The sequence below is a fragment of the Arachis hypogaea genome, chromosome 3, assembly GCF_003086295.3.
Source record: "Arachis hypogaea cultivar Tifrunner chromosome 3, arahy.Tifrunner.gnm2.J5K5, whole genome shotgun sequence".
Classification (NCBI taxonomy): domain Eukaryota; kingdom Viridiplantae; phylum Streptophyta; class Magnoliopsida; order Fabales; family Fabaceae; genus Arachis; species Arachis hypogaea.
This window is the reverse complement of record NC_092038.1, coordinates 20,418,234-20,435,025: the sequence shown is the minus strand read 5'-3', so window position 1 is coordinate 20,435,025 and position 16,792 is coordinate 20,418,234. Positions and strand designations below refer to the sequence as shown.

Below are 16,792 nucleotides of genomic sequence, written 5' to 3'. Positions count from 1 at the left end.
CTTAGTTGTCCCATGTTGGAACTTAATTCTCCTAGGGAGGTGTTTAGTTGCTCCCAGTAGTTTTGTGGAGGAAAGTGCATCCCTTGAGGTATCTCAGGGATCTCATGATGAGTGGGGTCTCTTGTGTGCTCCATCCTCTTCTTAGTGATGGGCTTGTCCTCATCAATAGGGATGTCTCCCTCTATGTCAACTCCAACTGAATAACAGAGGTGACAAATGAGATGAGGAAAGGCTAACCTTGCCAAGGTAGAGGACTTGTCCGCCACCTTATAGAGTTCTTGGGCTATAACCTCATGAACCTCTATTTCTTCTCCAATCATGATGCTATGAATCATGATAGCCCTGTCTATGGTAACTTCGGACCGGTTGCTAGTGGGAATGATTGAGCGTTGGATAAACTCCAACCATCCTCTAGCCACGGGTTTGAGGTCATGCCTTCTCAATTGAACCGGCTTCCCTCTTGAATCTCTCTTCCATTGGGCGCCCTCTTCACATATGACTGTGAGGACTTGGTCCAACCTTTGATCAAAGTTGACCCTTCTAGTGTAAGGATGTTCATCTCCTTGCATCATAGGCAGGTTGCATGCCAACCTTACACTTTCCGGACTGAAATCCAAGTATTTCCCCCGAACCATAGTAAGATAATTCTTTGGATCCGGGTTCACACTTTGATCATGGTTCTTGGTGATCCATGCATTGGCATAGAACTCTTGAACCATTAAGATTCCGACTTGTTGAATGGGGTTGGTAAGAACTTCCCAACCTCTTCTTCGGATCTCATGTTGGATCTCCGGATATTCACTCTTTTTGAGTGAAAAAGGGACCTCGGGGATCACCTTCTTCAAGGCCACAACTTCATAGAAGTGGTCTTGATGCACCCTTGAGATGAATCTTTCCATCTCCGATGACTCGGAGGTGAAAGCTTTTGCCTTCCCTTTCCTCTTTCTAGAGGTTTCTCCGGCCTTGGATGCCATAAATGGTTATGGAAAAACAAAAAGCAATGCTTTTACCACACCAAACTTAAAATGTTTGCTCGTCCTCGAGCAAAAGAAGAAAGAAGAGAGTAGAAGAAGAATAAAGGAGGAGAAAGGGAATGGCTTTGTGTTCGGCCAAAGGGGAGAGAAATGGTGTTTAAGTTGTGTGAAAATGAAGGAGGGAAGGAGGGTTTATATAGGAGAGGGGAAGGGTAGGGTTCGGCCATTTGAGGGTGGGTTTGGGTGGGAAAGTGGTTTGAATTTGAATGGTGAGGTAGGTGGGGTTTTATGAAGGATGGATGTGAGTGGTGAAGAGAAAGAAGGGATTTGATAGGTGAGGGGTTTTTTGGGGAAGAGGTGTTGAGGTGATTGGTGAATGGGTGAAGAGGAGAGAGAGTGGTAGGGTAGGTGGGGATCCTGTGGGGTCCACAGATCCTGAGGTGTCAAGGAAAAGTCATCCCTGCACCAAATGGCAAGCAAAATCTCGTTTTGTGCCAATTCTGGCGTTAAACGCCGGGCTGGTGCCCATTTCTGGCGTTTAACGCCAGCTTCTTGCCCTTTTCTGGCGTTTAACGCCAGTCTGGTGCCCCTTTCTGGCGTTAAACGCCCAGAATGGTGCCAGACTGGGCGTTAAACGCCCACCTGCTAACCTCACTGGCGTTTAAACGCCAGTAGATGCGTCCTCCAGGGTGTGCTGTTTTTCTTCCTGTTTTTCATTCTGTTTTTGCTTTTTTCATTGATTTTGTGATTTCTTATGATCATCAACCTACAAAAAAGATAAAATAACAAAAGAAAATAGAGAAAATATAACATTGGGTTGCCTCCCAACAAGCGCTTCTTTAATGTCATTAGCTTGACAGAGGACTCTCATGGAGCCTCAGAAATGTTCAGAGCTATGTTGGGACCTCCCAACACCAAACTTAGAGTTTGAATGTGGGGGTTCAACACCAAACTTAGAGTTTGGTTGTGGCCTCCCAACACCAAACTTAGAGTTTGACTGTGGGGGCTCTGTTTTTGAGAGAAGCTCTTCATGCTTCCTCTCCATGATGACAGAGGGATATCCTTGGGCCTTAAACACCAAGGATTCTTCATTCACTTGAATGATCAACTCTCCTCTATCAACATCAATCACAGCCTTTGCTGTGGCTAGGAAGGGTCTGCCAAGAATGATGGATTCATCCATGCACTTCCCAGTCTCTAGGACTATGAAATCAGTAGGGATGTCATGGTCTTCAACCTTAACCAGAACATCCTCTACAAGTCCATGGGCTTGTTTTCTTGAGTTGTCTGCCATCTCTAGTGAGATTTTTGTAGCTTGTACCTCAGAGATCCCTAACTTCTCCATTACAGAGAGAGGCATGAGGTTTACACTTGACCCTAAGTCACACAAGGCCTTCTTGAAGGTCATGGTGCCTATGGTACAAGGTATTGAAAACTTCCCAGGATCCTGTCTCTTTTGAGGCAGTGTCTGCCTAGACAAGTCATCCAGTTCTTTAGTGAGCAAAGGGGGTTCATCCTCCCAGGTCTCATTTCCAAATAACTTGTCATTTAGCTTCATGATTGCTCCAAGGTATTTAGCAACTTGCTCTTCAGTGACATACTCATCCTCTTCAGAGGAAGAATACTCATCAGAGCTCATGAATGGCAGAAGTAAATCCAATGGAATCTCTATGGTCTCAGTTTGAGCCTCAGATTCCCATGGTTCCTCATTGGGGAACTCATTGGAGGCCAGTGGACGCCCAGTGAGGCCTTCCTCAGTGGCGTTCACTGCCTCTTCTTCCTCTCCAAATTCGGCCATGTTGATGGCTTTGCACTCTCCTTTTGTATTTTCTTCTGTATTGCTTGGAAGAGTACTAGGAGGGAGTTCAGTAATTTTCTTGCTCAGCTGACCCACTTGTGCCTCCAAATTTCTAATGGAGGACCTTGTTTCAGTCATGAAACTTTGAGTGGTTTTGATCAGATCAGAGACCATGGTTGCTAAGTCAGAGGTATTCTGCTTAGAACTCTCTGTCTATTGCTGAGAAGATGATGGAAAAGGCTTGCTATTGCTAAACCTGTTTCTTCCACCATTATTGTTGTTGAAACCTTGTTGAGGTCTCTGTTGATCCTTCCATGAAATATTTGGATGATTCCTCCATGAAGGATTATAGGTGTTTCCATAGGGTTCTCCCATGTAATTCACCTCTTCCATTGAAGGGTTTTCAGGATCATAAGCTTCTTCCTCAGATGAAGCTTCCTTAGTACTGCTTGGTGCATTTTGCATTCCAGAAAGACTTTGAGAAATCATATTGACTTGTTGAGTCAATATTTTGTTCTGAGCCAATATGGCATTCAGAGTGTCAATCTCAAGAACTCCTTTCTTCTGACTAGTCCCATTGTTCACAGGATTTCTTTCAGAAGTGTACATGAATTGGTTATTTGCAACCATTTCAATCAGCTCTTGAGCTTCTGTAGGCGTCTTCTTCAAGTGAAGAGATCCTCCAGCAGAGCTATCCAAAGACATCTTGGACAGTTCAGAGAGACCATCATAGAAAATACCTATGATGCTCCATTCAGAAAGCATATCAGAAGGACACTTTCTGATTAATTGTTTGTATCTTTCCCAAGCTTCATAGAGGGATTCTCCTTCCTTCTGTCTGAAGGTTTGGACTTCCACTCTAAGCTTACTCAATTTTTGAGGTGGAAAGAACTTTGCCAAGAAGGCATTGACTAGCTTTTCCCAAGAGTCCAGGCTTTCTTTAGGTTGTGAGTCCAACCATGTTCTAGCTCTGTCTCTTACAGCAAAAGGGAATAGCATAAGTCTGTAGACCTCAGGGTCAACCCCATTAGTCTTGACAGTGTCACAGATTTGCAAGAATTCAGCTAAAAACTGATGAGGATCTTCCAATGGAAGTCCATGGAACTTGCAATTCTGTTGCATTAGAGAAACTAATTGAGGCTTAAGCTCAAAGTTGTTTGCTCCAATGGCAGGGATAGAGATGCTTCTCCCATAGAAGTCGGGAGTAGGTGCAGTAAAGTCACCCAGCACCTTCCTTGCATTGTTGGCATTGTTGTTGTTTTCGGCTGCCATAGGTTCTTCTTTTTTTGAAGAATTCGGTTAGGTCCTCTAAAGAGAGTTGTGCTTTGGCTTCTCTTAGCTTTCTCTTCAAGGTCCTTTCCGGTTCAGGGTCAGCCTCAACAAGAATGTTTTTGTCTTTGCTCCTGCTCATAAGAAAGAGAAAGGAACAAGAAAATGTGGAATCCTCTATGTCACAGTATAGAGATTCCTTTAGGTGTCAGAGGAAAAGAAAATTAGAAGACAGAAGTAGAAAATTCGAACTTATCAAAGAGGATGGAGTTCGAATTTTGTATTAAGGGATAGTGTTAGTCCATAAATAGAAGGATATGAGAAGAAGGGAAGTAATTTTCGAAAATTAAGTAAAATATTTTGAAAACATTTTTGAAAAACCTTAATTGATTTTCGAAAATCAAGGGTGGAAAAGAAGTCAAGTGATTTTTTTTTTTGAAAAAGATTTTGAAATTAGAAATCAAAAAGATTTGATTGAAAACTGTTTTGAAAAAGATGTGGTTAAGAAGATATGATTGGTTTTTAAAAAAAATTGTGATTGAGAGGATATGATTTGAAAAACATTTTAAAAAGATTTGATTTTGAAAATTAAAAACTTGACTAACAAGAAAAGATATGATTCAAACATTAAACCTTTCTCAACAGAAAAGGTAACATACTTGAAATGTTGAATCAAATCATTAATTGATAGTAAGTATCTTTGAAAATGGAAAGAAATTGATTTTGAAAAAGATTTGATTGAAAAATTGATTTGAAAAAGATTTGATTTTGAAAAACTTTAAAAACTTGAAAAAAAATCTGATTTGAAAACAGAATCTTCCCCCTTGTGCCATCCTGGCGTTAAACGCCCAGAATGGTGCACATTCTGGCGTTTAACGCCCAAAACACTACCTTTTTGGGCGTTAAACGCCCAACCAGGTACCCTGGCTGGCATTTAAACGCCAGTCTGTCCTTCTTCACTAGGCGTTTTGAACGCCCAGCTTTTCTGTGCAATTCCTCTGCTGAATGTTCTGAATCTTCAATTCTTCTGTATTATTGACTTGAAAAGACACAAAGTAAAAATATTTTTGGATTTTTAATAATAAGGATAAATCAAAATGCAACAAGAATCAAATAACAATGCATGCAAGACACCAAACTTAGCAGTTTGTATACCACTGACACTAACAAAATGAGAATGCATATGAGACACACAAAACACTCAAGTCAATTGAATTCAAAGATCAGAGCACGAAAATCATCAAGAATTACTTGAAGATCCTTAAGACACATGAATGAATGCATGCAATTGACACCCAACTTAAGATGAGACACTAGACTCAAACAAGAAATTTTTGGATTTTATGATTTTTTGATTTTTTTGTGCTTTTTCGAAAATTAAGTGGAAAAAGATATCAAAATTCTTAATGAGAATTCCAGGAATCATGCAAGGTTAGTCTAAAGCTTCAGTCTAAAGGAATTAGACATGGTCAGCCAAGCTTCAGCAGAACATTGCATTCAAGAGCTAAATTGATGAAGATCAATCAGCTTTGGTGATGATAAGAACATCACCATGAAACACTAGAATTCATCTTCAAGAATTTCGAAAAAAAAAATAAATACCTAATCTAAGCAACAAGATGAACCGTCAGTTGTCCAAACTGAACAATCCCCGGCAACGGCGCCAAAAACTTGGTGCGCGAAATTGTGAACAATACTTTTCACAACTCTCATAATCCCCGGTCATGGACCCCAAAAACTTGGTGTTCAATACCATGGCATTACACAACTTCGCACAACTAACCAGCAAGTGCACTGGGTCGTCCAAGTAATAAACCTTACGCGAGTAAGGGTCGATCCCACGGAGATTGTTAGTATGAAGCAAGCTATGGTCATCTTGTAAATCTTAGTCAGGCAAACTCAAATGGATATGGTGATGAACGCATAAAAACATAAAAGATAAAGATAGAGATACTTATGTAATTCATTGGTAGGAACTTCAGATAAGCGCATGAAGATGCCTTCCCTTCCGTCTCTCTGCTTTCCTACTGTCTTCATCCAATCCTTCTTACTCCTTTCCATGGCAAGCTTATGTAGGGTTTCACCGTTGTCAGTGGCTACCTCCCATCCTCTCAGTGAAAATGTTCCTATGCTCTGTCACAGCATGGCTAATCATCTGTCGGTTCTCGGTCAGGCCGGAATAGAATCCAGCGATTCTTTTGCGTCTGTCACTAACGCCCCGCCTGCTAGGAGTTTGAAGCACGTCACAGTCATTCAATCATTGAATCCTACTCAGAATACCACAGACAAGGTTAGACCTTCCGGATTCTCTTGAATGCCGCCATCAGTTCTAGCCTATACCACGAAGACTCTGATCTCACGGAATGGTTGGCTCGGTTATCAGGCGAGCACTCGGTTGTCAGGCGATCAACCATGCATTGTGCAATCAGGAATCCAAGAGATATTCACCCAATCGAAGGTAGAACGGAGGTGGTTGTCAGTCACACGTTCATAGGTGAGAATGATGATGAGTGTCACGGATCATCACATTCATCAAGTTGAAGAACAAGTGATATCTTAGAACAAGAACAAGCGGAATTGAATGGAAGAACAATAGTAATTGCATTAATACTCGAGGTACAGCAGAGCTCCACACCTTAATCTATGGTGTGTAGAAACTCCACCGTTGAAAATACATAAGAACAAGGTCTAGGCATGGCCGTGAGGCCAGCCTCCCAATGATCTAAGATAGCATAAAATGAAGATAGCTACCCCGATGAAAATACAATAGTATAATGTCCTACTTATAGAAAACTAGTAGCCTAGGGTGTACAGAGATGAGTAAATGACATAAAAATCCACTTCCGGGCCCACTTGGTGTGTGCTTGGGCTGAGCAATGAAGCATTTTCGTGTAGAGACTCTTCTTGGAGTTAAACGCCAGCTTTTATGCCAGTTTGGGCGTTTAACTCCCATTTTGGTGCCAGTTCCGGCGTTTAACGCTGGAATTCCTGAGGGTGACTTTGAACGTCGGTTTGGGCCATCAAATCTTGGGCAAAGTATGGACTATCATATATTGCTGGAAAGCCCAGGATGTCTACTTTCCAACGCCGTTGAGAGCGCGCCAATTGGGCTTCTGTAGCTCCAGAAAATCCGCTTCGAGTGCAGGGAGGTCAGAATCCAACAGCATCTGCAGTCCTTTTTGGTCTCTGAATCAGATTTTTGCTCAGGTCCCTCAATTTCAGCCAGAAAATACCTGAAATCACAGAAAAACACACAAACTCATAGTAAAGTCCAGAAAAGTGAATTTTAACTAAAAACTAATAAAAATATACTAAAAACTAACTAGATCATACTAAAAACATACTAAAAACAATGCCAAAAAGCGTATAAATTATCCGCTCATCATGTACCTTATAAGTTAATGAATTAAAATAATTGATATAATAAATTACAATTATTTGATTGATATGAATTATAATAAATCGTGTGATATTTAAATATCTAATCAAATCTATTAGTTGATATAATTAGTTTATTGTAATAAATTGTATTCAATGAATTATAAAAAATAAATTAAGAAATACGCTAAAAAATAGTGACGGATCCAGAAATTTTAAATAGTGGGGGTAAACATATAGCATATAAAAATAATAAAAAATATTTATAAATATATCAAAATATATAAAAAAAATAAATAATATAAAAATATTAAATATTAAATAATTTTTATGTAATCATTATCAATATTAATATATTGATAAGTAATAATATGGTTATTAATTTATCTTTCTGTAAATTAAACATAATAATAATAATAAATAAAATTAATCAAAATATAAATAGGTTATCTTCTAATCAATAATAAAAGTGAAATATATTTTTTTATAAATTATATACAATAAATGATATTTTAGAAAAAAATCTATATTAAATTTCTCATATCCTCATTATATACTTTATAGATTATTTAATTATTATTTAATTATTAAAAGAAATACAAAAAATTAATTTCAAATAATAATAATAATAATAATAGAATTAGTTACTTAGATAGATAAAAGTAAAAAATGCGTTAATATTTTAATTAATTTTTATTTTAATTTATGTTTAAGAACTAATTATCAAAATAGATATCCAATACAAAATTTTTCAATTTACTAGTAAATATTAAAGTGGAACTGAAAAAAATAGAGATATAACCTTTAACTAAATAAATTTATTAATTAAATAATGTTACAATAATATTTTGTTTTTATTAAGTTAATTTAATATATAATTTTATTTTGTATTTTTAGATACAAATTAGAGTCTAATTTTAATTATTGATAGTATAAAATATTTTATATAATTATTTAATTATGTCTATTTTTTTGGAATATCATTTAGGTGAATATAATTAATATAAAGGATAGTTATTTTTTATGATATGATATTAGGTTATTGAATATTTGTGTAAAACTACTTTACACTAATAGTATATCAAAATTATAAATTTATACCTTAAAATGATCAATTTTGATGAAAAACGAAGAATACATTCTTATTGTATGAAGTAGTAAAAGAAAAATAATAAATATAAAATTATGAGTTGACTCTCAAATTTAGATTCATGTACCACAAAAAAATACTATATATAGACTTTAGTAAAACAAAAATAAATATGTAAATTATTTATTATTAAGGTAATTTTTTATTATATACAGTAATTACACATCATATATTAATTTTGTTAAAATTATATAATTTTTCATAATATGATTAGAATCATTATCTTCTATCATAATCGGAGAAATTCTGGACAATGAATAAGAATATTATACTTGATATACACAAATTGAAATAGAAATATAAATTCTATTATATCTTCCTAAACAAACCTAAACAATTCTACACTGATAGCCGTGCCATGTCGTATTTTTCAAGACTTATATTTAGGAACATATAGAATTTTAATAATAATACACGAGTAATTGAAATAGTTTATATATGAATTTTTTAAGTTATTATTATTATTATTATTATTATTATTATTATTATTATTATTATTATTGGATAATAAATAAGAATTAGAATTATATTAATATTTTTAAAATTAATATAATTAAAATGACTAAAAATATTTAAAATTAATGTGCGTTATTAATATAATAAAATTTGATCATTTTATGATTAGATTCAAATATTCTTATCATGATTACTACGACCGGTGCAATTATCATATCATTATCATATTATTATTATTATTATTATTATTATTATTATTATTATTATTATTATTATTATTAAAAGTATTTTCAATTGATAATTGATAAGTAGTTTAATAATGCATTAAATATTGATTTGATATAATTATAATAAATATATGTTTCTAAATTAGTATAATTATAATAAAGATATTTTTTATAAAATAATTAAAAATAGAGAATAGAAAAGTTCATTTTGGAGGAAAAACGGAATTACAAAAGATTGACACCTCACCTTCATTAGTTGGGAAAACTCAGTTTTAGTATATTAAGTAGAACATTGACGCCAAAAAGCCTCATGATTTTTGTTGATACATTAACGATGTTTTCAATAGATAAATAAAAGCAATTATAATTTGCTAATATATTGACTCATTATATGAAAACAATGCTTAAATAGTTAGTGTGAAAGAAAATGCAGAGCAAAATCATCCTGAATATGATATGCAATTTGGTAGATAAAATCAAAATAATGATAATATGATAGATGATGATAGTAGACTATAAAAAAATATTAATTAAGTTGTTAAATAAAACTACAAATTGAATGACAAAATGTAAATCAAATAGTTGAACAAATTTAAAGTTATTGGGATTTAATATTGGATTTGCATACCAACCTTAAACCCTAAATTTTATAGGATTTTGCCACTATTCCTATAATCAAGAACAAAATCGTGAATAAGGATGGGGCTAGGTTCAGCATCCCTATTTGGCAAATGGACAATATTCATATGTGTGTGACCTGCATTATTATAAACGGTATCAGAATTATTGTTTAAATTGATGTACCAATAAATACATCTCATTATATGAGTGTGTTAAATATAAAAACAATAAAGTTACTGAAATAACTTGACTAAATAAGAAAATCAAAATTTATTGTATTAAGACTTTGTTTTAGCTAATCAACTCTGTTATTAATTTATTATTGGAACAGGAAGGATTGGATTCTATATATAAGGGTTATGTGGCCTGTTCCATGTATAATATACACTCCTTCTATTTCCCTGAACGAGAATATATACAATACCAATTTCATTGTCATTGTTGCAGAATCTCTTCTGTCGCGTTCATCATCAATCTTCGTCTTTTTCATCTTTGATCTCTGGCACCTAATATAGTATTAGAGCAAGACTCCAATCCAAAAATATATTCACCAGAAATTACATCTCCTGAAATTTTTACCATAACTAACAATCTTCTTTTTCTTACAAATAATTCTCAAAAGTTCATACCAATCGGTGACAAGCTTGATGAAACAAGCTTTTTTATTTGGAAACAACTTACTTTATTCACAATAGGAGCCAATGATCTTGATGATCACTTTTAGAAAGAATTGGTCTCCTCTATATTTGATTATGAAGCAGATCGTGCATCCAACACATTTTTAAAGAACTACAAGCAGTGAAAACAACGTGATAATCTTCTCATTACATGACTCATTCAATTCATGGATAAATCCTTCAAAACAAAAATGATTGGTTGTAAATTTACTTATCAAATGTGAAAAAAATTCAAGAGCATTTTGTAAAGTTTTCGAAGATCAAAATCAAGCAATTGAGAACAGAATTGAAAAGTATTAAAAAAAGGAGGAAGTTCAGCCGGTGAATATCTCAAGAAAATTAAAAAAATTGTTGATTCTTTGGCAATATGGGTCATCATTTAACACTTGATGAGCACTTTAAAGTCATTACTAAGGGTTTAAATGAAGAATATAAAGTATACATCTAGATGATGTCAAAATATGACTCTATAAGTCTAATAAATGTTGAAACATTACTGATCTCTCATGAAAGTATGTTGAAAAAATTTAAGAAACCTACTCTTAAAATTATTCAATCAAACTTCACTCAAACCAGCTATCAATTCAACAATAGAAAAAATGGTAGAGATTTAACAACTAAAAAAGGAAGAAGAAAAGCCTTTAGAGGAGGCATATTGAGGAATTTAACAAATCTTCCTCAATGCCAACTCTGTAAAAGATTTGGACACACAGTAGCTTTCTATTTTTATCGGTTCGGCCAGAATTTTCATGCAAATTCATATGCTAATTCCAATTTCTCCTCCTTAGTAACACGACCACGCACCACACTCTTTTCACAACTCCAGAGCCTATTTTACAACACCTAAATCTGATGTTGAATCCTCTTGGCTCCCAGACACGGGTCACCAATGATCAGACCAATCTTTACTCCTCTTTGGATTTTCAAGGAACAGAACAGGTAATGTTAGGTAATGATTCTCAAACTCTTATTGCACACATTAGTCATTCATACCTAATCTCTTTAGATAACAATCACAGATTTATTTTAAAATAATTACTTCATGCACCAGATATCTCTCATAATCTAATTAGTGTGCATCAATTCATAGTTGACAACAATTAATATTTTGAATTTCATCCTAATGCACGTTACGTAAAATCACAGGGCACTCACCAGATTCTACTCCGAGGATATCCTAAGCAAGAAGCATATGAATTTGATAGGGTTGCTATAACTAAATCATCTAAAATTCAGTCCAATCTTCTTGCTTTTATTGTTGTTGTACTGATTTTCATGTATGGTATTTAGTACACGAAATCGTGAGTTTACACTTTTCTCACAACTCCGCGCAGCTGACCAGCAAGTGCACTGGGTCGTCCAAGTAATACCTTACGTGAGTAAGGGTCGATCCCACGGAGATTGTCGACTTGAAACAAGCTATGGTCATCTTATAAATCTCAGTCAGGCGGATTTAAATGGTTATAATGTTTTGATAGTTAAAAGAGAAATAAAACATAAAATAAAATAAAGTTACTTATGCAGTTCCTTGGTAGGAATTTCAGATAAGCGTTTGGAGGTGCTTTATTGCCTATGAACCTCTGCTTTCCTATTGTCCTCATCCAATCATGCGTACTCCCTTCTATGGCAAGCTGTATGTTGGTGGATCACCGTTGTCAATGGCTACCATCCGTCCTTTCAGTGAAACATGTCCTCTACGATTTCTCGCATGGCTAATCAGCTGTCGGTTCTCGATCGTGTCAGAATAAGATCCATTGATCCTTTTGCACACTGTCACTGTGCCCAATAGTCACGAGTATGAAGCTCGTCACAGTCATCCCATCTCGGATCCTACTCGGAATACCACAAACAAGGTTTAGACTTTTCGGATCTCAAGAATGCTGCCAATTGATTCTAGCTTATACCACGAAGGTTCTAACGTCACGGATTCGAATGCTCTGTTGTCAGGAAAGGTAATTCAGATCCGTGGGTCAGAGACCAAAGAGAGTATACTCCAGCTGTCATCCAATGACTACATTGAACACCATATAGACCGCTTTGTGGTTGTCAGGCACGCGGATCTTGGCTAAGCGAGTAACGAAGATTAGGTAATTATCACGGGTCACCCCTTCATTCTGACTTAACTGAATTAAGTACAAGAGTATATCTTGGAGGAGAAGTAGGCATGAATTGAATAGAAAAACAATAGTACTTGCATTAATACTCGAGGAACAGCAGAGCTCTTCACCTTAATCTATGAGGTGTAGAAACTCCACCGTTGAAAATACATAAGAACAAAAGGTCTAGGCATGCCCGAATGGCCAACCTCCCAAATGGCATAAGAATTCGAAATAGGGTTCAAAGACCTGATCTAAGGATCGAAGAATGGTCCAAATATGTGAATACAATAGTAAAAAGTGCTATTTATACTAAACTAGTAAACTAGGTTTACAGAAAATGAGTAGATAGTGCAGAAATCCACTTCCGGGGCCCACTTGGTGTGTGTTTGGGCTGAGCATTGAAGCTTTCACGTGCATAGGCTCTTCTTGGAGTTTAAACGCTAGTTTTGGTGCCAGTTTGGGCATTTAACTCCAGCTTTAGTGCCAGTTCTGGCGTTTTACGCCAGAAAAGGGTCTTTGGTGGGCGTTTGGACGTCAGTTTGGGCCATCAAATCTCGGGCAAAGTATGGACTATTATATATTGCTGGAAAGCCCAAGATGTCTAATTTCCAACGCAATTGAGAGCGCGCAAATTGGGATTCTGTAGCTCCAGAAAATCTACTTCGAGTGCAGGGAGGTCAGAATCCAACATCATATGTAGTCCTTTCTCAGCCTCTGAATCAGATTTTTGCTCAGGTCTGTCAATTTCAGCCAGAAAATACCTGAAATCACAGAAAAACACAAAAACTCATAGTAAAGTCCAAAAATGTGATTTTTTCATAAAAACTAATAAAAATATACTAAAAAGTAACTAAAACATACTAGAAACTATGTAAAAATAATGCCAAAAAGCATATAAATTATCCGCTCATCACAACACTAAACTTAAATTGTTGCTTGTCCCCAAGTAACTGAAAACAAATAAGGATAAAAGGAAGAGAATCTATAATAAATTCCAAAATATCAATGAAGCTTAGTTCCAATTAGATGAGCGGGGCTAGTAGCTTTTTGCTTCTGAACAGTTTTGGCATATCACTTTATCCTTTGAAGTTCAGAATGATTGGCATTCATAGGAATTCAGAATTCAGATAGTGTTATTGATTCTCCTAGTTCAGTGTGTTGATTCTTGAACACAGCTACTTATGAGTCTTGGCCGTGACCCTAAGCATCTTGTTTTCCAGTATTACCACTGGATACATAAAGGCCACAGACACATAACTAGGTGAACCCTGTCAGATTGTGACTCAGCTTTGCTAGAGTCCCTAGTTGGAGGTGTCCAGAGTTCTTAAGCACACTCTTTTTCTTTGGATCACGACTTTAACCACTCAGTCTCAAGCTTTTCACTTGGACCTTCATGACACAAGCATATAGTTAGGGACAGCTTAATTTAGCCGCTTAGGCCAGGATTTTATTCCTTTGGACCCTCCTCTCCATTAATGCTCAAAGCCTTTGATCCTTTTTACCCTTGCCTTTTAGTTTAAAGGGCTACTGGCTTTTTCTGCTTGCTTTTTCTTTTTCTTTCTTTTTTTCTTTATTTTTTTTGCCACTTCTTTTTTTTCGCAAGTTTTGTTTTTCACTGCTTTTTCTTGCTTCAAGAATCAATTTTATGATTTTTTAGATTAACAATAACATTTCTCTTTATTCATCATTCTTTCAAGAGTCAACAATTTTAACATTCATAAACTTCACTATCAAAAAATATGCATTGTTCAAGCATTCATTCAGAAAACAAAATGTATTGCCACCACATCAAAATAATTAAAATAATTTCAAAATAAAAGTCGAAATCCATGTACTTCTTGTTCTTTTGCAATTAGAAATATTTTTCATTTAAGAAAGGTGAAGGATTTATGGGACATTCATAGCTTCAAGGCATAGACAATAGACACTAATGATCATGTAATAAAGACACAAATAGAGACAAACATAAAGCATAAAAACTGAAAAATAGAAAAAAATAAGAACAAGGAAATTAAAGAACGGGTCCACCTCAGTGATGGCGGCTAGTTCTCCTTCTTGAAGATCCTATGGAGTGCTTGAACTCCTCACTGTCTCTTCCTTGCCTTTGTTGCTCTTCCCTCATGGCTCTTTGGTCCTCTCTAATTTTATGGAGGATGATAGAATGCTCTTGGTGCTCCATCCTTAGTTGCTCCATATTGGAACTCAAATTCCCCAAAGAGGTGTTGAGTTGCTCCCAATAGTTATGTGGAGGGAAATGCATCCCTTGAGGCATCTCAGGGATTTCTTGATGAGGGACCTCCTCATGCGTTTGTTGAGGTCCATGAGTGGGCTCCCTTGTTTGCTCCATCATCTTTTTAGTGATGGGCTTGTCTTCTTCAATGAGGATGTCTTCCTCTATGACAATTCCAGCTAAACTGCATAGGTGACAAATGAGATGAGGGAAGGCTAACCTTGCCAAAGTGGAGGGCTTTTCAGCCACTTTGTACAGTTCTAGAGGTATGATCTCATGAACTTCCACTTCCTCTCCAATCATGATATTATGGATCATGATAGCCCGATCCACAGTTACTTCGGATCGGTTGCTAGTAGGAATGATAGAGCGTTGGATGAACTCCAACCATCCTCTAGCCACAGGCTTAAGGTTCGGCCTTCTTAGTTGAACCAACTTGTCTTTGGAATTTCTCTTCCATTGAGCTCCTTCCACACAAATGTCCTTGAGGACTTGGCCTAACTTTTGATCAAAGTTGACTCTTCTAGTGAAAGGATGAGAATCTCCTCTCATAATTGGCAAGTTGAACGCCAATCTCACATTTTCCGGGCTGAAATCTAAGTATTTTCCCCGGACCATTGTGAGCTAATTCTTCGGGTCCGGGTTCATACTTTGATCATGGTTCTTAGTGATCCATGCATTAGCATAGAACTCTTGAACCATTAAGATTCTGACTTGTTGAATGTGATTGGTGAGAGCTTCCCATCCTCTTCTCCTAATCTCATGTCGGATCTCTGAATATTCGCTCTTTTTGAGCTTGAAGGGGACCTCAGGGATTACCTTCTTCTTGGCCACAACTTCATAGAAGTGGACTTGATGGACCTTTGAGATGAATTTCTCCATCTCCGATTATTCGGAGGTGGAAGCAATTGCCTTCCCTTTCCTCTTCCTTGAGGTTTTTCCGGCCTTTGGTGCCATTAATGGTTATAGAAAATTAAAAAGCAAGACTTTTTTCCACACCAAACTTAAGAGGTTTGCTCGTCCTCGAGCAAAAGAAGAAAGAAGAGAGTAGAAGAAGAAGAGAAGTGGGAGATGGAGGCTTGAGAGGGTTCGGCCAAGCGGGGTTTTGAGTGTATGTGATGTGTGAAAATGAAGGAGTAAGGAGGGGTATTTATAGGGTAAGAGAGGGAGTTGGTTCGTGTGAGAAGGGGTGGGTTTGGGAGGAAAATGGTTTGAATTTGAGTGGGTGGGGGTAGGTGGGTTGTATGATGGGTTTTTGGGAATTAGGGGATGGATGTGAGTGGTGAAGAGAATATGGGGAAGAGGGTAAGATTTGATAGGTGAGTGGTGTTTTGGGTAGAGTGTTATAGAGAAGTGTGAAGAGGAGAGAAAGTGAGGTGGGGTAGGTGGGGATCCTGTGGGGTCCACAGATCCTGAAGTGTCAAGGATTTTTCATCCTTGCATCTTCTTGGCGTTAAACGCCCTCTATGTGCCATTCCTGGCATTTAAACACCGGGCTGATGCCCTTTTCTGGCATTTAAACACCAGTCTGCTGTCCTTTTCTGGCGTTTAAACGCCAGTCTGCCTGCCAATTTTGGTGTTTAAACGCCCAGAATGGTGCCAGGCTGGGCGTTTAAACGCCCATTTTTCTACCTTTATTGGCATTTAAACGCTAGTTTGCCTACTAGTTCTGGCGTTTAACACCCAGAATGGTGCCACACTGGGCGTTAAATGCCCATTTTGGTACCCTTACTGGCGTTTAAATGCCAGTAAGCTCATCCTCCAGGGTGTGCTATTTTGTATGCTATTTTTTATTTTGCTTTAATTTTTGCAGTTGTTTTTGTGACTCCACATGATCATAATCCTAAAGAAAATATATAATAACAATGGAAAATAAAATAAAAAAGTAATTAATATAGATAAATAAAATTGGG

The 16,792-nt window shown here is 36.4% G+C and overlaps 1 non-coding gene across 1 annotated transcript; it reads left to right on the top strand.

The window, feature by feature from the left end:
* The first annotated feature begins 3,531 nt into the window (after positions 1-3,531).
* On the top strand, positions 3,532-3,639 carry LOC112793842 (small nucleolar RNA R71). The gene has a single exon (XR_003198534.1). It is a non-coding gene; the product is annotated as a small nucleolar RNA R71 (small nucleolar RNA).
* Positions 3,640-16,792: the final 13,153 nt, after the last annotated feature.